Source organism: Dendrobates tinctorius, unplaced genomic scaffold (genome assembly GCF_039654945.1).
Source record: "Dendrobates tinctorius isolate UK_male_01 unplaced genomic scaffold, ASM3965494v1 ptg000087l, whole genome shotgun sequence".
Classification (NCBI taxonomy): Eukaryota; Metazoa; Chordata; class Amphibia; order Anura; family Dendrobatidae; genus Dendrobates; species Dendrobates tinctorius.
This window is the reverse complement of record NW_027361755.1, coordinates 8,412,902-8,436,228: the sequence shown is the minus strand read 5'-3', so window position 1 is coordinate 8,436,228 and position 23,327 is coordinate 8,412,902. Positions and strand designations below refer to the sequence as shown.

Below are 23,327 nucleotides of genomic sequence, written 5' to 3'. Positions count from 1 at the left end.
ATTAAAATATCAGTAATGTTAATATCCTATGCTAAACTTTAATGAATTAACTGTACTCACTATGATTTACTGAATATTGCTATATTTGCAATCTGCAAAGTGTTGAATATATGATGTGAAATGTTTTTATGTGCAATATAATCATTATAATTTGTTATAACTAACCCCAGTTGGTTACTATGCCCAGGCAACGCCGGGCTCTTCAGCTAGTATATATATATATATATATATACTAGCTGAAGAGCCCTTTATATATATAAAGCACAAGTTCGCTGTCACCATTATCTTACGGATGTGAAGAATCATGTTGCCAAGTTATCGTTGCTACATAATGAATGGTGTTAAAATAAAACTGACAAAACAATGTCGGAATTGCATGTTTTTGGCACAGTTTCACTGTACTTGGATATTTTTCTTTGTTAAAAGCAGCAACTTAGACAAAAGAAGGCTTGTTGTTTGTGGGACATGTCAACACAAAAATAAAAAATGGTATTCCTTTTATAACAAGTGAAAAAAAAAATGGAATCACAAGAATGAAAAATGTCCTGTCATTAAAGGGTTGTAGGGGTTTTCCAGGGCTTATTATTTACTCCTCAGACTTACCCAGTGTAAAAATAATAAAGTGAGCTTTCCTCACCCACCGCACATCCAGCGCTGCCTCTCTGCCTCTGTCCTCACTCGTTGTTGACAGTCTGCAGATTTGATGTCGAGCATACAGTACGTGACCACTGCAGACAATCACTTGGCTCATTACAACATTGGAATTAATAGGTGCTAGAAACTTGCTAAATAAAGCTGTTCTTATAAACTTACGTCTACGAATCTTTTTTTTATTTAAGAATAAATAATTATCGTATATCTCACTACCAATAACATATTCTTGTATAATCTCTTTGACATTAATAATTACATTGTAATATTGAAGTCTAGAATAAAGAAACAGTATGGATGCCAAATGCAGGTCATGTTTCTCAGCAGCAGTACCAACTTTTGGCCATTAGATGTCGCTATTTGTAATGCTGTAAAGCACTGGATATTTGAGCCACTTCTTCCACACAGATTCACACCCATATGTAGTTCTGGGCAATAATCTGTAAACTGCACTTTTTTTTTTAAAACTAACACTATTAACAATTTCCAAATCACAAATAGTGTATATTACACAGATGGAAAAATAAACTCCTTGGTCTGATGTGTAAGTTTAACGGTAGGAACAGAATGCTATGGCTGACCTGAATCCCATAATTACTGGTAGCTGTGCTTGTCAGAGCAAAGCTAAGAGCTAAGAAAGCAATATTGTATTGGCGATCTAATGTTTGTGGCACACTAGCACTGAATCGCTTACTGAGCTCTGCTACATTATCTGCCCTTCGTTATAGAGCGGCAGTGCAGAACACGATGCAAATAGCAAGAACTTCATTCAGTGAGATAGTAAATCAGACAGAAATGGGATGAAACCTGGAGGCGACGCAAGGGACAAGGACTTGGTGTTGATCTCTACCTCCACGTTATTCCCACAGCACAAATGCCCTCTACAGACACAGCGGGAATCTTCTGAGAATTAATCCCGGGAACGGTACAGCGCCTATGGGAGGCGAGACTGAAAAGAATCATTTGCTTCTCCTGGCACATGCGTGGGCACCACACTCCACACTATGTTCTGACTCATGGACGACGCAATCTCCATTCTCTTTCCTTGACAATTTACTGTATAATCATTTACTTCTAAATGACTGGTTTGAAAATATCCTCTGTCCCAATATGGCGGTGTGACGAAGGAGACTTTTCTTCCCTCCTGAAGTTGGTATTTTGTTCTTTTCAGATAAATGTAACTAACATCTCTAAAACATTATTATTATTATTATTATTATTATTATTATCATTACAACTTCAAGCCTGAATATACTGTATTAAATGTCTTTAATTTACTTATCGTGTCATCGGAAAATGACCTATTGTTTAACTTAAGATTTTGAGCCAAATGTATTTTTTCTTTTATTTGGCTTTTTTTAAAATCACAATCTGTATTGAAAAAAAAAAAGAGAAATCTTACAATTTTCACGCTGGCCAATGGGGTTCTTGCAGGAATTTCACATGTACATTAGCAGCAGTACACTGCCTCTGGCCTATCTTTTGTATTGAAGCATCTAATGAGCAAGTACAATTGATGTTGTGTAGGGAGGGAGAGCAGGGTCAGCTGTGACATTGTAACTGGTAGATCCAGTGTTATCAGCTGTGTATAGAGGTGTTACCTGTCATTGCTGACTCTGATAATAAGGAACTGGCCGCAAACTGTTCCAGATCCCTAGAGGCCAATGTGAAAATTCCATGATTTCTCATGTTACTTTTATGACAGATTGTGATCTGAAAAAAAAACATTGCTAAGATTAAAAAAATACATGTGACACAGACACCTGATTTAAAAATAGGTCATTTTCTGATGAGACATCCCCCTTAAGTGACTTTTGGCCATCAATCAGCATGCACAAACATTAAAATACATGTAAGTCAAAGTTACAGTAATATGCAATATGAAACATTACAAATATACTCCCTAACTTCAGCAGTTGTACTGTGCATTCCAAAATTAGATATACAAAAAAAAATTCTTCCTTTGTTATTCGATAAAAAAAGTACATATTAGGTGCACATAGTGCAGAGCTCAGGGACCGACTGAGGCACGGGTCCCATTCCAGTTTATTTTTCTTGTTCTTTTTATTGATGGAGTGGTATTTTTAGGCCGCGGTCACACTTGTGATGAATACGGACGAGTGCTATGCGGTAAAACATCGCATAGCACTCAGACCAGTATTCATCTATGGGGCAGCTCCCATAAACGTTTTTTTTCCTCGGCCGTTTTCAGCACCCTAGTGAAATCACAGCATGCTGCGATTGTCACCGACACTCGGCCGAGTCTTGGCTCACTCGCACCCATATAAGTCTATGGGTGCGAGTGACACAGCGCACATCACTCGGATATCATCTGAGTGCAGTGCGCTATACGCCGACGTCAGCAATGGAGGAGATGGAGAAATTAGTTTCTCTACCTCCTCCGCAGCTGTGCTTCGATCCTCTCTGTGTGAGAGGCTCAGAGCACAGACACATGATGCTCGGCTCACAGCAGAGCAGAAGCCTAGGGTCATTAGCATATCGCATCTGATGCTCTCACATTGGATGCCATATGCTAGTGTGACCCCGGCCTTACAGAGATGTAGTTCCAGCTGCTGCAATGTAAGCAAACAAGGAAGAAAAAATATAATCAAGTTTTGGCTCCAAGACTTCTTCAGAGTTGCACCAATCCTCTGGAATGCTCTACCCCAAGAAATTAGGACTAGCCACAACTTACACAGCTTTAGGTGCGCCCTAAAAACATATCTGTTTATGACGACCTATCACATTCACTAATCTAACTCCTTTTATATATAGCCTATTCTCTACTTCCTTGAATAAAATTCACCATCAAACGCCACCGCACCCAACAGCACCACAAATACTGGCTTGTGACCAGCTCTTGCAGCCTTTATTTACCCCCCATTCCCTCAAGTTAGCTGCACCATTATTGTAAATACGCACCTGTACCTTGTGTCACCCCCACCTCATTGTAGATTGTAATCTCTCACCAGCAGGGTCGTCATTATCTTTGCTTTAATTATTCTATCACCTTTAGCTTTGCTATCTATGACTGTTGTGTATATGAACTGTTTAATTGTAAAGCGCTGCAGAATATGTTGGCAGTTTATAAATAAAAATTATTATTAATCAAGTCACAAAATGGATCATACATAGAACAACCTGTCACAGGTGATTGGAAATATGGTGATTCCAAGGAGAACCTAAAACAACATTTTTATCTCCAAAGTTTCTGGATTCGGGTGACGCCAGTGAGAACAAAGTAAGAGAACAGGCATGCAATCTCCAAGACCCTCCAAAAAGCTCTGAAGTGCTCGTTTATTTATACCGTTGTGAATATAGGCATGTCATGTTTATATTTAGGCAAACAGCAGAGTTCAGAAATGCATGTCTTTGTTTCAGTGTGTTCTCATGAGAATTACCACAGTATGTGAGATTTGGCAGGCATGGTATAGTAAGGGCCAGATTGGGGGGGTAGTCCACTGCTTACCGCGCACAGACGACACAGAGACGAGACGGAGGCAGATTTTCGGGTACAACAGGTCCGAGTTTATTGGCCATCCTTCTGACGACAGTAGCAATACACCGCAGCACCTTTACAGCTCTCCGTACTCAGGCCCGGGTACCTGCACCTTCCTTCTGTCGTAGTGACATTCATCGCGGCTCTTTCACTGGAGCTGCCCTAGGCCTATCTACCGCCAGTGCTTCACCAGTCAGTGGTCATCGTCAATTTGGTACCCTCGGTGCCTCATCTGTTCTGCGGTTCTTCGCGACGGGGTCACCCCCCTCACTTCTTTTCTCCTCAGTCCTCTGGTCGAGCTCTCCTCTACTGTTCGTTCTCCTTCACTGTCTCTTCTCCTCCTGAGCTCCTCCCAGGACTGGAACCCTCTGGAACCCTCTCCTGTCCTATATATCTCCCTCCTCTGGAATTTCCCTCCTGGGTTTCTGTCTCCCCGCCCCCCATGACTAAGCGTTTTCATAGCCTTAAGCTGCTGTGAAGTCCTGTTCTCATGCTCCCTCCTGCCATCTTGTGGTCAAACTGAGGTACTGCACTCCTTTTCCGTTTTCCCCAGCTGTTTCCCTTTTGTCATTACAAACATCCGTCTACAGTGCACCAACCGTCCCTTCTCCCTACAGACAAGTCCGTCCGTCTGGTCACCTTCCCTACACTGGCGTAGAAAAACAATGCCATGGGTGGAAGTGATACAATTATTAGCGAACTTTCATGAAGACTCTGATACAAGTGATATCAGTAACAGGTACTTGCATGAGAATCTACTAGAAGCAGAAAAGTATGTGGACACCTGACCATTTAAAGGAACGTATAATCTTGGAAAATGCTATTTACCTGCAGTTATTGGGTAAGTCTGCAGATAAATGGTGTAACAATGCTGCCAGGCCACCTATTGAAACTGCATTCTCTGTGAGAAAATTAAATTATTTATTTCCGAGAGCCGCCGTCTTTTAGTCATAGGGCTATGCGGATACAGCGGATGCATTTCTCTATACTGTGATTGGTGACTGTAAGCACACACCAGCACTGACACAGCTCGTTCTGCGCAGATGCACAGCAGAGTTGTCTGTCAACCTAAGTTCTGGGATGTGCTTACAGTATAGCAATCAGTGCTGTGAGTGATAACTGTATTTGCTCCACGCTCTCCCCATGCCTGAAAGGCAGTGACTCCTAGGAGGAGATAAATACATTTTCTCTTGGTAGCCACACTTTCAGTAAGGTGGCCAGAAAGCATTGTAACACTATTTACATGAAGATTAACTCCATATCTGCAGGTAGTGTTTTCCAAGGTGACACGTTCCCTTTAAATCAATGTGAGCTTCTTGGATATCCCATTCAAGAAACATAGCACATTATTCATTTTTGTATCTGAGACTTTTTGGTAAGTTTTTGGTGTTTTTCGTCTGTTTTAATTTTCACCTTTTTCTTCGTTTAACCCCTTTATGACCTTAGACATATCCATACTTCCAGGTCGCCTGGTACTAACCGACCTTGGGCGTATGGATACGTCATCGCTGCCAGGTGTCAGCTGATTCTGACAGCTGAAACCCCGCACTAAGTGCAGGAGCAGTACCCGCATGACTCCTGGCTCTATAACCCCCTAAATACTGCAGTCAATATCGATCGCAGCATTTAGCAGGCATGCAAAAGTAGGAAGCTTCCTTTGCTCTGCGATTTGGCGCTCCAGCGACGTCATCGTGAGGGGCCGATCATTGCCATGCTCAGAGCATTTGTAAAGCATAGCAAAAGGTTTTTGTTTATTCTGCGTCCCAAAAATTGGAATAGAAAGCGATCAAAAAATGTCATGTGTCTGAAATTGGTACCAATTGAAACATCAACTCGCCCCCAAACAAAAAGACCTCACATGACTGTATCAGCTCTCAAAATATGGTGAAGCAAAAACTAGTTTAGTTTTTAGTGTTTAGTGTGTGGCTGCAGCCAAACAAAAATAAACAATATAAATCTAGTATTGCTGTAATCGCACTGACCCAAAGAATGAAGTTGCCTAATCACTTATACTGAACGAGGAACGGCGTAAAAAATAAATAAAACCAGTTCTTCACCTGCTGTTGATTTGTTCATTCTGCCTCCTAAATATCGCAGTAAGGCTTGACTTACATTTATCCTGCACTCTGTGCTGAGCACCTAAATTGGAGTTTCCATGTAAATCTCTGAAACACTGGGAACCCTCAGCGGTAGATTCCCTACAATGAAGAAGAAGATACTGTGGACGTCTTCTTGTCTATGATGTCTTTTTAGGCGTACATAAAAGCACAAAAAAGAAGCAACAAAGATCAGCTCACCTCCGCTCCAGTCCCACCGCGTGGATCATGCAGTGCTGCAAGTAGTATGAAGGTGAAGCAGAAGTCCAGCAAGGGTGATATCCATAAAAAAACCTTTTATTCCATTTTCATTAAAAAGTACATACCCTATATACTCGTGTATAAACCAAGATTTTCATCCCATTTTTGGGGGACTGAAAGTCCCCCTCTCGGCTTATAAGCGAGTCACATACCGGGGGTTGGCAGGAGAGGGGGAGCGGGGGTGTCAGAGACCATACTCAAAACTCCTGGCACATCTCTGCAGCCCCTGCTTCTCCCTCTGCCGTCTGATACCTGCGTTCAGCGGTCACGTGGCACCGCTCATTAAACTCATGAATATGCACATATTTATGAGCTTAATGAGCGGTACCATGTTACCAGCTGAATGCAGGAAGCAGATGACAGAGGGAGAAGCAGGGGCTGCCACTGCAGCGAAGACCTTGTGCCAGGAGGGGGTGAGCATGACGGGGCAGAGTAATATTCACCTGTCCCGGTTCCATTGCCGTGCACCGCTGTGTCTCCGGGTCCTCCTGCTGTGACGGCAGAGGGCGCGATGAAGTAGTCAGTGTGCGCCGTCTGCTGTCACTGCAGAGACCCGGGAGACACAGCAGTGCACGGCGATGGAACAGGGGCTGGTAAATAGTAAATATCGCTGTGCCGGGAGCTCAGGACACCGGCACCTGGCCCCCAGCGACGGAGAGGTGAGTATGTCATTTTTTTATTGCAGCAGCAAATAAGGGGTATTTATGGAGCATCTTAAGGGGCAGCATTATCCCTTGTGCAGCAGTATATTATGGGGGTATTTATGGAGCATCTTATGGGGCAGAATTAACCCTTCTGCAGCAGCATATTAAGGGGGTATTTATTGAGCATCTTATGGGGCAGCATTAACCCTTGTGCAGCAGTATATTATGGGGGGGTATTAATGGAGCATCTTCTTGGGCCAGCATTAACCCTTGTGCAGCAGCATATGGGGGTATTTAAGGAGCATCTTATGGGGCAGCATTAACCCTTGTGCAGCAGCATATGGGGGTATTTATGGATCATCTTATGGAGCAGCATTAACCCTTCTGCAGTAGCATATTATGGGGGGTATTTATTGAGCATCTTCTTGGGCCAGCATTAACCCTTGTGCAGCAGCATATGGGGGTGTTTATGGAGCATCTTATGGGGCAGCATTAACCCTTGTGCAGCAGCATATTAGGGGGGTATTTATGAAGCATCTTCTTGGGCCAGCATTAACCCTTGTGCAGCAGCATATGGGGTATTTATGGAGCATCTTATGGGGCAGCATTAACCCTTGGGCAGCAGCATATGGGGGGTATTTATGGAACATCTTACGGGGCAGCATTAACCCTTGTGCAGCTGCATATTATGGGGGTATTTATTGAGCATCTTATGGGGCAGCATTAACCCTTGTGCAGCAGCATATGGGGGTATTTATGGAGCATCTTATGGGGCAGCATTAACTCTTGTGCAGCAGCATATTAGGGGGGTATTTATGAAGCATCTTCTTGGGCCAGCATTAACCCTTGTGCAGCAGCATATGGGGTATTTATGGAGCATCTTATGGGGCAGCATTAACCCTTGGGCAGCAGCATATGGGGGGTATTTATGGAACATCTTACGGGGCAGCATTAACCCTTGTGCAGCTGCATATTATGGGGGTATTTATTGAGCATCTTATGGGGCAGCATTAACCCTTGTGCAGCAGTATATTATGGGGGTATTCATGGAGCATCTTCTTGGGCCAGCATTAACCCTTGTGCAGCAGCATATGGGGGTATTTATGGAACATCTTATGGGGCAGCATTAACCCTCGTGCAGCAACATATGGGGGGTATTTATGGAGCATCTTACGGGGCAGCATTAACCCTTGTGCAGCTGCATATTATGGGGGTATTTATGGAGCATCTTATGGGGCAGCATTAACCCTTGTGCAGCAGCATATGGGGGGTTTTATCTATAGAGCATCTTCTTAGACCACCCATAACCCTAGGTTTATATGCGAGTCAATAAGTTTTCCCAGTTTTTTGTGGCAAAATTAGGGGGGTCGGCTTATACACAGGTCGGCTTATACAGGAGTATATACGGTAAGTCCTAAATCCATCTTTATATCCAGAGACACAAAAATGGATAATTCATACCAGTGACAGTCACAGGCTTAAAGTGCATTTAAAATCATACATGTTTCCGTGGTCGTGCCGCCTTAATCATTGTGAAATGCGTATGATTTTAAATGCACTTTAATGGTATTGCCCCATATCACTGCTCCCGTTTGCTTTCAAACTCCTTGAACAGCATGTCCATGCTCAACTTTCCTCCCACCTCTCATCTAACTCCCTCCTCGACATCCTCCAATCTGTCTTCCGCCCCCACCACACCACTGAAACTGCCCTAACCAAAATTACTAATGACTTATTCACAGCCAAAGCCAACAGACAGTTCTCCATCCTCCTCCTTCTCGACCTGTCCTCTGCCTTCGACACAGTCGACCACTGTCTACTACTACAGATTCTTTCTTCCCTTGGCATCAAATACCTTGCCCTGTCCTGGATTGCCTCATACCTTTCTGACCGCACATTCAGCGTTTTCCCACTCCCACACTACCTCCTCATCCCGCCCTCTCTCTGTTGGAGTTCCCTAAGGCTCTGTCCTGGGGCCTTTACTTTTTTCATCTATACTGTTGGCCTAGGACAACTCATAAAGTCCCATGGCTTCCAGTACCACCTATATGCGGACCACACTCAGATCTACCTCTCTGGCCCAGATATCACCTCTCTGCTGTCCAGAATCCCGGAGTGTCTTTCAGCCATATCCTCCATTTTCACCTCTTGTTTCCTAAAACTCAATGTAGACAAAACTGAGCTCATTATCTTTCCTCCATCACACGTATCTTCCCTACCCGATCTACCTATTATGGTAAATGGCATCACGCTCTCTCCCGCACCTAAAATCCGCTGCCTCGGAGTAACGCTCGACTCTGCCCTTTCCTTCAAACCACACGTCCAAACTCTTGCCACCTCCTTTCACTTCCAACTCAAAAATATTTCCAGAATCCGTCCCTTCCTCAGCCCTCAATCTACTAAAACTCTTGTACATGCCCTCATTATCTCCCGCCTTGACTACTGCAATACTCTCCTCTGTGGCCTCCCTGCTAACTCTCTTGCACCACTCCAGTCTGTCCTCAACTCTGCTGCCCGACTAATCCACCTCTCTCCTCGCTACTCCCCTGTCTCTCCCCTCTGCAAATCCCTCCACTGGCTTCCAATTCACCAACAAATCCAGTTCAAACTACTAACACTGACCTACAAAGCCATCCACAACCTATCCCCTCGCTATATCTCTGAAATAGTTTCCCTATATCTTCCCTCACGTAATCTTCGATCCTCCCAAGACCTCCTACTCTCCTCCACACATTTTCGTTCCTCACACAACCGCCTCCAAGATTTCTCCCGAATATCCCCTATCCTCTGGAATTCCATGCCTCAACACGTCCGATTATCCACCACCCTCGGATCCTTCAAACGGAACCTGAAAACCCATCTTTTCAGGAATGCTTAGAGCCTGCAATGACCATTCTGCCGCCTCACCACTGCCCAAGCTGCCGCCTCAAAACCACCAGAGCTGCTGCACCCCCAACCTTCTGTCTCTTCCTCACTATCCCATAGAATGTAAGTCCGCAAGGACAGGGTCCTCTCCCCTCTGTACCAGTCTGTCACTGTAAATTTGTTTACTGTTAACGATATTTATAACTTGGTATGTAACCCCCTTCTCATGTACAACACCATGGAATTGGCGCTGTATAAATAAATAATAATAATAATATCATAAAAACTGCTCCCCTCAAGGTATTGAAAGCCACATTCAAGAGATTTATAAACCCTTCATGTGTGTCACAGGTATTTTTGAAAACTTGGAATAAAAAAATGAACATTTAACTTTTTTCACAAAAAATTTACATTAGACCCAATTTTTTTTTATTTTCACAAGGGTAATGCAAGAGTAATATGGAAAAATGGACCCCAAAATTTGTTGTGTCATTTCTCCTCAGCATGCTGGTACTGTTTGGGTGCACGGCAGGGCATAAATTGACTTTTTCAATGCAAAATTTGCTAAAATAATTAGCAGACACTATATCTCGTTTGGAGAGCCCCTTATGTGCCTAAACAGTGGAAACCCCAAACAGTTGACACAATTTTGGAAACTGGATCCCTCAGGGAACTTATCTAGATGTGTGGTGTGCATGTTGAACCCAACATGCATCACAGAAATTAATAACATTGAGCAATGAAATAAAAAAAATCACATTTTTCTCACAAAAAATGTTTTTTAGTACCAAATTTTCCATTTATTTTCACAAGGGTAACAGGAGAAATTGCACAATAGAATTTGTTGTGTAATTTCTCCTGAGTACGCCGATACCTCATATGTGGAGGAAAACCAATGTTTTGGCACACGGCAGAGCTTGGAATAGAAGGAGCCCCATTTAACTAATTAAAGCTGCCATAAAGGAAACAGAGAAGCACATTGCTAAGGAGAGTAAAACTAATCCCAAACTGTTCTTCAACTATCTCAATAGTAAAAGAATCAAAAGTGAAAGTGTAGGCCCCTTAAAAAATCGCAAGGAAAGAATGGTTGTAGATGATGAGGAAAAAGCTAATAAAAACACCTTCTTCTCCATGGTATTCATGGTGGAAAATAAAATGCTAGGTGAAATGCCGAGAGACAAAGAAAACCCTTTATTAGGGGTCACCAATCTAACTCAAGAAGAGCTGGCTAAATAAAATTAAAATAGATAAATCTCTGGGTCTGGATGGCATACACCCACGAGTACTGAGAGAACTAAGTAATGTAATAGACAAACCATTATTTCTTATATTTAGGGACTTTATAGTGACGGGATCTGTTCCACTGGATTGGTGCATAGCAAATGTGGTACCAATATTCAAAAAGGGCTCTAAAAGTGAACCTGGAAATTATAGGCCAGTAAGTCTAACCTGTGTTGTTGATAAAATATTTGAAGGGTTTCTGAGGGATGTTATTCTGGATTATCTCAATGAGAATAACTGTTTAACTCCATATCAGCATGGGTTTATGAGGAATCGCTCCTGTCAAACCAATCTAATCAGTTTTTATGAAGAGGTAAGCTATAGACTGGACCAAGGTGAGTCATTGGACGTGGTATATCTTGTGTTTGATACTGTGCCACACAAGAGGTAGGTACACATAATGAGAATGCTGGGACTGGGGGAAAATGTGTGTAAATGGGTAAGTAACTGGCTTAGTGATAACAAACAGAGGGTGGTTAGAAATGGTATATTGTCTAACTGGGTCAGAGCGACCAATGGGGTACCGCAGGGGTCGATGTTGGGACCTATTCTCTTCAACATATTTATTAACGATCTGGTAAAAGGTTTACACAGTAAAATATCAATACTTGCAGATGATACATAATATTTGCAGATCATAGATCTGGTGTCTCATCCTCCTCTTGACAATACCCCATAGATTCTCTATGAGGTTAAGGTCATGTGAGTTTGCTGACCAATGAAGCACAGTGATCATGTTATTTCTAAACCAGGTATTGGTACTTTTGGCAGTGTGGACAGGTGCCAAATCCTGCTGGAGAATGAAATTTCCATCTCCAAAAAGCTTTTTGGAGGTAAGCATGAAGTGCTCTAACATTTCCTGGTAGACGGCTGCGCTGACTTTGGTCTTGATAAAGCACAGTGGACCTACAGCAGCAGATGACATGGCTCCCCAAAACCATCATTGATTGTGAAAACTTCACACTAGACCTCAAGCAACTTGGATTGTGTGCCTCTCCACTCTTCCTCCCGATTTTGGGACCTTGATTTCCAAATGCGCAGAAGATCCTTGAAGATCCGTGAATGCAGAGCCCACAGAAGGTATGTATTTCTGAGGAAGTGCAGGGTGTAGGCACAGACTTCCGGGGCTTTAACTCACGTTAATGGGAGGAGGTACTGTAAGTATTACAGCACCCCCCAGAGCCTGGGAGAAATCATTAACCTAAAGAAAGAATATAACATTTCTCATCAACAATACCATAAATATGAGGCATACAGGTAGGACTAGTGTAACATTTCTATAACCTGTATGCCCATATTAATAGGTCATATAGGTCCGTGGGGTGACAGATTCCCTTTAAAAGCAAAAATTGGCACATTTTGCAAGGTGATGAAAAAATTGCAAAAAAAATCCTGGTATACATAAAATAATTTCAGTGGCGGACTGGAGCACATTTTTGCAAAAATTGTGCAGTCTTTTAACACGGAGCAATTGATGATTAAGCTGACAATAATAATAATAATCTTTTTTTATATAGCGCCAACATATTCCGCAGCGCCTTACAGTTCCAAACATAACAGTCATAAGTAACAACGTTAACAATAATACAATAATTAAAGCAAAATAAAACGACCCTGCTCGTGAGAGCTTACAATCTATAAAGAGGTGGGGAAGATACAAAGTACAGGTGTGTGTTTACAATGATGATCCAGCCATCTTGAGGGAGTGGGAGATAGATAGAGATAGTGAATGGGTTACACACACTTACACATAAAATGAATTTGATTAGGGAACGTGATAGGCTGCTCTGAACAAATTTGTTTTGAGGAAGCACCTAAAACTGTGCAAGTTGTGACTGGTCCTAATTTCTTGGGGTAGAGCATTCCAGAGGATGGGCGCAACACGTGAGAAGTCGTGGAGTCTGGAGTGGTAGGTACGGATTAGTGCAGAGTTTAGTAGAAAGTCATTTGCAGAGTGCAGCGATTGGCTAGGCCGATAGACAGAAATGAGGGAGGAGATTTAAGGGGGTGCCACACTGTGGAGATATAAACTAAACTACAGATAGGAAAAGTTTAAAGGGAATCTGTCATCCCCGGGATGTATATGACCTATTAATATGGGCATACCAGTAATAGAAATGTTACACTAGTCCTACCTGTATGCCTCATATTAACGGTCTTGTTGTTGAGAAATATTATATCATAATCTGGAAACTACAAACCACTGCCGCAATTACATAAATTAAGAAACAGGAGAACACATACAAAAAAAGAATATAAAGAAAAGTACAAATTAACCCCTTTTGCCCCAATGCTGTTTGCAGCTTCGTGACCAGGCTAAATTTTGCAATTCTCACAATAAGTTTATAAGGTAATAACTCTGGAACGCTTCAACAGATCCCACTGAGATGATTTTTTTTCATGATATATTGTACTTCAGTTATAAAATTTCTTCAATATGACTTGTGTTTATTTGTGAAAAAAATGGAAATTTGGCGAAAATTTAGAAAATTAAGTATTTTTCACATTTTTACATTTTCTGCCCTTAAATCAGAGCTGTCACTCAAAATAGTTAATAAATAACTTTTCACATATCTACTTTACATCAGTACAATTTTTGAAACATAATTTTTTTTTGTTATGACATTATAAGGTTTAAAATTTGACTAGCGATTTCTAATTTTTTTCAACAAAATTTACAAAACCATATTTTTAGGAACCACATCAAATTTGAAGTGATTTTGAAAGACCTATATGACAAAAAATACCCAAAACAACAATATCATAGAATAAACACAGAATACCCACTGCACCCCTGAACCCCCATGCATTCCTCACCCTCTGTTTCTTAACTGGTACGTCTGAATCCGCTTAATCCAGAATACCCACTGCACCCCTGAATCCCCATGCATTCCTCACCCTCTATTTCTTAACTGGTACGTCTGAACCCGCTTAATCCATAATACCCACTGCACCCCTGAATCCCCATGCATTCCTCACCCTCTGTTTCTTAATTGGTACAGCTGTACTCTGTTTTTTCCCCTGACTTTAATACCATGTATCATACTTCAAACTTACTGTATGCATATTGATATGCCCATGCTCCTCACACCTAGTATTATCCTTCCATCTTATTCTGCCTCTTTCTCCAGCTTTGATGCTAGTCAAATGTCCTATTAACTGCGATCTGTTAATTGCTCCCTGCTGTGAACTGTCATCCAGCCCCCTTCTCCTCCCCCCTCTCTCACTCACCTGGCTTCATTTCATGGACATTTGAATGGTCTCACTGCGTCTTTTTGACGGTGCTGTGACCTGCACCAAACGGAATGTGTTGCATTTTGGTTCAGTCGCCGCACCATCAAAACGATGCATGCGGCAGCATCCACGTTCATCATCATGACCTGCGTACCTAATGCTAAAGATAGGGTATGTAGGCCGCATGCCAACAGAAGCGGGGCTGAACGGAGGAGGCACGGCAGGGGGTGGAGCTTCACAGAGGAAGCCCGCAGCCCTCTGCACCTCGGCCATACGCTAGTGTGAAACTAGCCTGTAAGGGATCTCTGGCATGGAAGTTAGGGCAAATGTTATGAATAGGTCACCGAGGAGGATGGCAGGAATTGGCTAGGCCACCAGGAAACCAGAAAGGTTGGTAACTTAGCGGATTGCAGACCCCTAATCCTATCAACACAACTAGCAGTAGCCGTGGGGCATACCTACAATGCCCTAGACGCCTCGTCACAGTCGGAGAACTAACTAAGCTTAAAGCAAGAAAGGTGAAATCTAAACTGCCCTGGAGTAGAACCCCAAAGAAATAGCCCCCAAACATATATTGTCGGTGAGACAAGATGAGGCACAAACACAGGCAGAAAATAGACTGAGCAGATGATGGGACCCAAACTGTCTAGATAGGATAGGAAAGGAAAGACACTGTCTGTAATCACGCAAAAACCCTAAAAAATCCAACACGTCTGATGTACAAAAAACACTGAGGTCTCACGACCTCTCCCCCACTATATCAGCATTCTGGTGTGAACCGGCAGCAAATCAAAAGAGACTAATACAACAGGGGACTGAACAAACTGACACAAGCTGTAACATATGGAGCGGGGTCCAGTACTGCCCCAGCAGGGGACACGCTGAACCCTCACAGCAAAGCAAAAAGAGGCAAAACCAGATCATATGCAAAGGATTAGCAAATGAACAACTTAACTGAAAAATGCAGGATCAGGCAGGAGACAGCAGACCTCGAAATGCACAGGAAGAAACTAATCACCAGCAGCAACTGAGGGAAGCCTGCTCACTTATATCCTCCCAGTCAGTAACCCCTGATTTCCAATCATCGTCGTCAGGTGGCAGACTTCTGTCAACCCGGCCAGCTCCACTATCCGCAGTAACCACCACAGGGAGCCCCGACTCAGAAGTCACATCAAGAGAATTCACAACAGGCAAATCCCTCAGCACTCTGATTCTGACCCCAGGCTTCTATTAAAGGGATCATTGATATGGAAGTCAGGGAAAATCCATCCAGCGCTTTGGTTCTAACCCCAGGCCTCTCTTAAAGAGATCTCCTGTATGGAAGTTAGGGCAATTCCACTCAGCGCTCTGGTTCTGACCCCAGGCCCCTCTTAAAGGGATCCCCGGTATGGAAGTGAGGTCAAATCCACTCTGCGCTTTGGTACTGACCCCAGGTCTCTCTTAAAGGGATCTCCGGTATGGAAGTTAAGGTAAATCCCTCAGGGCTCTGATTCTCACCCCAGGCATCTATTAAAGGCATCATTGGTATGGAAGTCAGGGCAAAATCATCTCAGCGCTCTGATTCTCACTCAAGGCCTCTCTTAAAGGGATCCCCGGTAAGGAAGTTAGGGCCATTCCAGGATGATGTGGGATATTAGGGGTAGTAGTCCGGTGGCTATGACTGACGGAATGATGTGGGATATTAGGGGTAGTAGTCTGGTGGCTTTGACGGGATGATGTGGGATATTAGTAGTCTGGTGGCTCTGGCTGACGGGACGATGTGGGATATTAGGGGTAGTAGTCCGGTAGCTCTGGCTGATGGGATGATGTGGGATATTATAGTGAACATGGCTATGCGGAGTGGGTGGGGCTATACACTCAGCTTTATATATATATATATAATCATTATAATTTGTTATAACTATCCGTAGTTACAATGGGCCGGGCTCTTCAGCTAGTGGCTAAATAAAGCTGTAAGGGGTGCAATAAGTCATAGAATCATAGAATGGTATAGTTGGAAGGGACCTCCTGAGTCATCTGGTCCAGCCCCCTGCTCAAAGCAGGATTCACTAAATCTTCCCAGATGTCTGTCCAGCCTGTGATTGAATACTTCCATTGAAGGAGAACTCACCGCCTCTCGTGGCAGCCTGTTCCACTCATTGATCACCCTGTCAAAAGTTTTTTTCTAATATGTAGTCTGTGTCTCCTCCCATTAAGTTTCCTCCCATTGTTTCTAGTCTTTCCTTGTGCAAATCAGTCTTCTTTTTTGTGAGCTAAACATTCCCAATTCCTGTAACCGTTCCTCATAGGACATGGTTTGTAGATCGATTACCATTCTGGTCGCTCTTCTCTGAACTTGCTCCAGTTTGTTGATGTCTTTTTTAAAATGTGGTGCCCAAAACTGGACACAGTATTGCAGATGAGGTCTGACCCCAAAGAGGATTAGAGGGCAATAATGACTTCACATGATCTAGACTGTATGCTTTTGTTAATACATCCCAGAATTGTATTTGCCTTTTTTGCTGCATCACACTGTTGACTCATGTTCAGTCTGTGATCTATTAGTATGCCCAAGTCTTTTTCACATGTGCTGTTGCTTAGCCCTATTCCTCCCATTCTGTATATTCTTTTTTCATTTTTATTGCCCAGATGTAGTACTTTGCATTTTTCCCTGTTAAAAACCATTCTGTTAGTTGCTGCCCACTGCTCCAGTATATTTAGATCTTTTTGAATCCTCTCTCTTCTCTAGTATTAGCTATCCCTCCTAGCTTTGTGTCATCAGAAAATTTAGTCAGTTTACCCTCAATTCCTTCATCTAAATCATTGATAAAGATGTTGAACAATACAGGGCCCAGGACAGAGTCCTGTGGTACGCCACTTGAGACATTCTTCCAACTGGATGTGCAGCCATTTATGACCACTCTTTGGGTCCAATCACTAAGCCAGTTATGAATCCACCTAACAGTTTCCTTGTCCATTCTATACATTTTTTCAATAAGGATGGTGTGAGATACTTTGTCAAATGCTTTGTTGAAGTCAAGATATACTATATCTACAGCATTTCCCTGATCCACCCAGTCAGTGATTCTGTCATGGAAGGAAATTAAGTTAGTCTGACATGACATATTAGTTACAACCTCATTCTGACTGTTTAATCACTTCATTCTTATCCAGGTATTTACATACATGTTGCTTAATAATTTGTTCAAAGATCTTTCCTGGTATAGAAGTTAGACTCACCTGCCTATAGTTCCCTGGGTCCATCTTCTTCTCCTTTTTGAAGATAGTAGCATTTGCTCTTCACTAGTCTTCTAGAATTTTTCCTGCTCTCCAAGAATTTTCAAATTTTATGGAGAGTGGTTCAAATATTTCTTCTGCTATCTCCTTCAGTACTCTGGGGTGTAATTCATCTAGACCCAGAGACTTGAATTAATTTATGTTAGGTAAGTGCTTCCTCCCTATCTTTCTGTTTATAGATATCCTGGATTCTTCTATTCCCTTAATAGGACAATGAAGATCAGTTGATGTTACATTTTCTTTCTTAGAGAAAAAAGGGGAGACAGGGCGCTTCCAATGCGTAGGTCTGTATGGAAAGTAGATGAGTGCACAGCAAATGTTAGGCTCACCTGATGGGGTTGTGAGAGTCACAACACCTATATTCGCATAAAACAGCTGCAGCAGTCTGCACGAGGTCCAAGGACTTGGTACAAAGAGAAGGCTGGTAGAGCAATAAGAGACTGCGCTGCTGTGGTAGAATTCAAGATATCTTTATTGCCAACGCGTTTCCTGAGCCAGTCCCAGCTCACTTCATCAGGCCTTTTCTGAGAGAAAACAGATGCAAAATAGGAATTTAAAAACATCCTTTGTTACCATTTCATCATTTTCATCCTGTAAAAATCCTATAGCATCTTTGACTTTTCGTTTACTTTTGATATATCCCCAAAATCCATTTTTATTGCTTTTCACGTCTCTTGCCAGCCTTAATTCATTGTCAGCTTTAATAATCTGATTTGTGCCCTGCAGGTTCTGCAGACAGCATTATATTCTTCTTTAGATATGCCTCCCTCTTTCCATTTCATAAACATTTCTTTCTTCCTTTTTAGCATGTGTTTAAGTTCTGTGTTCAACCATCCTGGTTTCCTTAAATGCTTCCTATTCTTCCCTCTTTTTGGAATTGTTAATGATTGTGCTTTGAGAATCTCATTTTTCAAAATTTCCCATCCTTCCTGGATATTTTTGTCCTTAAGGATATCCAGTCATTGGATCCCTCCGATTCTCTTTCTGAGTCCCTTAAAATCTGCCTTTCTGAAGTCTAACCTTGACGTATGAGTCCTAACCTTGACGTCTGAGTCCTAACCTTGACGTCTGACAAAAAGTGACAAAAAGAAAGCATTTAAAGAATTTAAAGAATTAAAGCAAGTAGATAGTGTTGAGGCTTTAAATAAATACAGAAAATTAGATAAATGCTGTAAAATGCAGATCAAGGCAGCAAAGAATGAGATGGACTAATTGCCAGAGAGAGTAAAAATAATCCCAAAATATTCTTTAACTACATAAATAGTAAGAAACTAAAAAAATGATAGTGTTGGACCCTTTAAAAATAGTCTCGGTGAAATTGTGGATGAGGAAAAAGCCAATATGATTAATGACTTTTTTCAACAGTATTTACACAAGAAAATCCCATGAGTGATAACATGATCAGTGATAACAAAAATTTTCCATTAAATGTCACCTGCTTAACCCAGCAGGAAGCATGGCGGCTTCTAAAAATCACTAAAGTTGACAAATCTCCAGTCCCAGATGGGACACCCCCCCCCCAAGTACTGCAGGAATTAAGTACAGTCATTGATAGACCATTATTGTTAATATTTAAAGACTTCATAATAACAGGGTCTGTACCACAGGACTGGTGTACAGCAAATGTGGTGTCAATTTTCAAAAAGGGGACAAAAACTAAAACTGAACTTGGAAATTATAGACCAGTAAGCTTAACCTCTACTGTGGGTAAAATCCTAGAGGGTTTTCTAAGAGATACTATACTGGAGTATCTGAAGAAGAATAACCTCATGACCCAATATCAACATGGGTTTACGAGGGACCGTTCCTGTCAGACTAATCTGATGAGCTTTTATGAAGAGGTAAGTTCTGGACTGTACCAAGGAAATGCAGTGGACGTGGTGTATATGGACTTTTCCAAAGCTTTTGATACGGTGCCACACAAAAGGTTGATACATAAAATGAGAGCAATGGGGATAGGGAAAATATGTGTAAGTGGGTTAAGGGCTTGCTCATGGTTAGGAAACAAAGGGTGGTTATTAATGGAGCACACTTGGACTGGGTTGCGGTTTAGTGGGGTACCACAGGGGTCAGTATTGGGCCCGCTTCTTTTTAACATATTTATTAATGACCTTGTATGGAGCATATAGAGTAGAATTTCTATATTTGCAGATGACACTAAACTCTGCAGGGTAATCAATACAGAGGAGGACAATTTTATATTACAGGAAGATTTATGTAAACTAGAAGCTTGAGCTGATAAAAGGCAAATGACCTTTAATGGGGATAAATGTAAGGTCATGCACTTGGGCAGAAGAAATAAGATGTATAATTATGTGCTTATTTGTAAAACACTGGGCAAAACAGTCACTGAAAAAGACCTGGGTGTATGGGTGGACGACAAATTCCCATTTCATGGCCAGTGTCCAGGCAGCTGCTGCAAAGGCGAATAAAATAAGTGAAGAATTGGTCTTATCCATTTTTTACGCCATTCCTCGTGCGGTATAAGTGATTAGATGACTTTATTCTTTGGGTCAGTACGATTACAGCAATACCACATTTATGTCATTTTATTTATGTTTGGCAGCTGTCACACACTAAAAGACGCTTTTTTTTACAAAAACTTGCATCGCCATATTTTGAAAGCTATAATTTTTACATACTTCAGTCAACAGAGTCATGTGGGGGCTTGTTTTTGCAAGACGAGTTGACGATTTTATTGTTACCATTTTTGAGCACATTTTTTATTTCTATTTCTATTCCGATTTTTGGGAGGTAGAATGAACAAACACCAGCAAATCAGGAATTGAAAGAAATTAACTTTTTGATGATATTCTAATTTTGCAAGAAGCGCCTGTATGTACACGTTGGTAAGGGGTTAAAGACAAAAATATTAAACATTTTTTACCTAGTTCAAAATTCATAAACTGCACTGCATGAGCCATTTTAAGGAACTTGACACCGAAGAAGGCAATGAATACCACAAGACAAAAAAAGAAAAGTGACTTTAAAAAAAGTCTGAATGGCGAATCAGTGCCAAGGGGTCTATTCCTAATATTCGTCTCAGACAGGTATGCAGTACAGTGGCTAGCCTTGCAGCGCTGGGGTCCGGGGTTCGAATCCCACTAAGGACAACATCTGCAAGGAGTTTGTATGTTCTCCCCGTGTTTGCGTGGGTTTCCTCCAGGTATTCCGGTTTCCTCCCGCATTCTAAAGACATACTAATAGGGAATTTAGATTGTGAGCCCCATCGGGGACAGTGATGATAATGTGTGCAAACTGTAAAGCGCTGCGGAAAATGTTAGCGCTATATAAAGATTATTATTATCACTGTAGAGAGGGGGCTGAACCACTGCCTAACACTTCTGATGATTGCTTATCTCCTGCGATAATGAAAGGATTGGCCATTTTAAAACCAGCATGGAAAATCCTTCTTTCCCCCAACATCTGTTATCGGGACACTCAGGAAACCCCCATATACAGTCCGGCACAGGTTAATTGTGCAGCCAACACTCGTCTAATGTGTATGACTATTCTGTGTATTAGTCTTATGTGTTAAAGTATTCTTTTATTTTTACTAGGCAGCTGAACAGAAACTGGCTATACAAGGGTGATGAAAAGCTTGAAGATTACATCTGAGGCGGGGGCATCCACTGAAAAGGTTGGTATTTCCATTTTTCAGGAGAAAGAAAAGTAATTAATTGTTAAACTAATGATAACTTCTTTTTGAGTATGAAAGGGTTCATGGGGTACAGTCTTACATCTAAGGCTTCATGCACATCACTTAAAAAATTACTGTTGTTTACACTTTTATTTCAGAAATCAATAATACACTTGAAAATAATCTGCTTCTTTCTCCTCCTGGACTGATTTTTCACTTTCAATTAATGCATAAAATTTGTTATCAGTGAAAACAAGTTTTCCCATTTCTAAGATAACAGTTAGTGCTTGTAATGGTCTATGGAGGGAGGAGCTAGAGGCAGACAGAGTTTCTCTGCTTCTCCTGAAACATCATTACAGTATTCCATAGAACTTTATGAGCACCAACTGTCATCTATCTCGGTAATGGGAAAACCTATTTTAACTGAAGACAGATTTTACCTGTGAATTAATAATTTTGAGAGCCAATGATCAGTTCAGAAAAAGAAAGAAGCGTATTTCTCTAATAAGGTAGTAAGAAACGTTTCTTATTTGTATGTGTTCTAATGACTTAAGCAAAATAAAACCCCATGTATGCCCCAAACATGTGCCTTTGTCAACACTGCTTTGTTCCCAGCTTCCTGCAAGCTGGGGTGGTGTGCTCCATGTTGCTGCCTCAGACTGCTCTATGATGCTGCAAGCAGAGTTACCTTTATCTCTGTATCATCTGGAGAGTCTCGGGGTGTGGAAATTATCTGGACCCCACAAGCTTCAGAGCAGCACTTCCTAGCAGGTGATGTGCAGTGTTAGTTTTCCGCCACGTATAGCATTTTGCCCACTAAGTCTTACTTTGGTCTCATCTGACCAGAGCACCTTCTAGCTAGCTATGTCCCCTGCATTGCTTTTTGCAAACTGCAAATGGCATTCTTATGGCTTGCTTTCAAAAATGTCTTTCTTTTCTTCACTCTTCCATAAAGGCCACATTTTTGGAGTACATGACTTAGGGTGCAGAGAGACTACCACAGTATTCGCACGAGGATCACATTGCAATCCTCAAACTGGATGGCAGCTCTCCTGACTTGAGCGTGACAGCATGTATTTCTATGCAGCTGTCACGCTCAGGTCAGAAGAGCCAACAGCCAGTCCAAGGATTTCAATGTGATCCTTGTGCAAGTAATTCGGCTGTCTGACTGCTCCCTAATAGTTGTCCTGTGGACAGATTCTTCCACCTGAGCTCTAAATATCTGCTGCTCCTCCAGAATGACCATGGGTCTCTTGGCTGCTTCTCTAATTAGTGCTCTCCTTGCTGGGGATGTCAGTTTAGGTGGGCGGCTAGGTCTTGGTAGGTTTGTAAATGCGCTATAATCCTTCCATTTTTGGATGATGGATGGAACAGTGCTCCGTGTGCTGTTCAGAGGTGAGCTATTTTTGATATCCTAACCCTGCTTTACTCTTCTCCGCAACTTTATCCCTGACCTGTCTGGTGAGTTCCTTGGTTTTCATGATGCTGTTTGATCCCTAATGTTCTCAAATAAACTCTGAGGCCTTCAGAGAACAGCTGTAGTTTTAACTGAGAATAAATTATACACAGGTGGACTCAAGTTACTAAATATGTGACTTCTGGAGGCAATTGGTCACTTAGGACCATTTTTCAGATTTCCCAGTGTTCAGATTTATATTTTTTTTTAAATTACGAAACCATGTATAATTTCCTTTCCATTTCACAGATACTTACTACTTGATGGAATATCACTTAAAATCCCAGTAAAATGCATTTACGTTTGTGAGAGTAGCGTGAGAAAAGTGTAAAAGTTCACATGTTATGAATACTTCTTAACTTTCCTCTCGAGGTGAAGTTGCTCCCTACGGTATGGCTTCATGAAATGAAGCTAACTGTAAGTT

The 23,327-nt window shown here is 41.9% G+C and overlaps 1 protein-coding gene across 3 annotated transcripts in view; it reads left to right on the top strand.

Moving 5' to 3' along the window:
- The window catches only part of SCAF8 (SR-related CTD associated factor 8), a 463,405-nt gene that overhangs the window by 398,810 nt on the left and 41,268 nt on the right, over positions 1-23,327 (top strand). For all 3 annotated transcript variants that reach the window (XR_012234161.1, XR_012234162.1, XR_012234163.1), the window contains exon 23: positions 21,368-21,447. The gene's annotated coding sequence lies outside the window, so the exon portion shown is untranslated. The remainder of the gene's footprint in view (positions 1-21,367; positions 21,448-23,327) is intronic.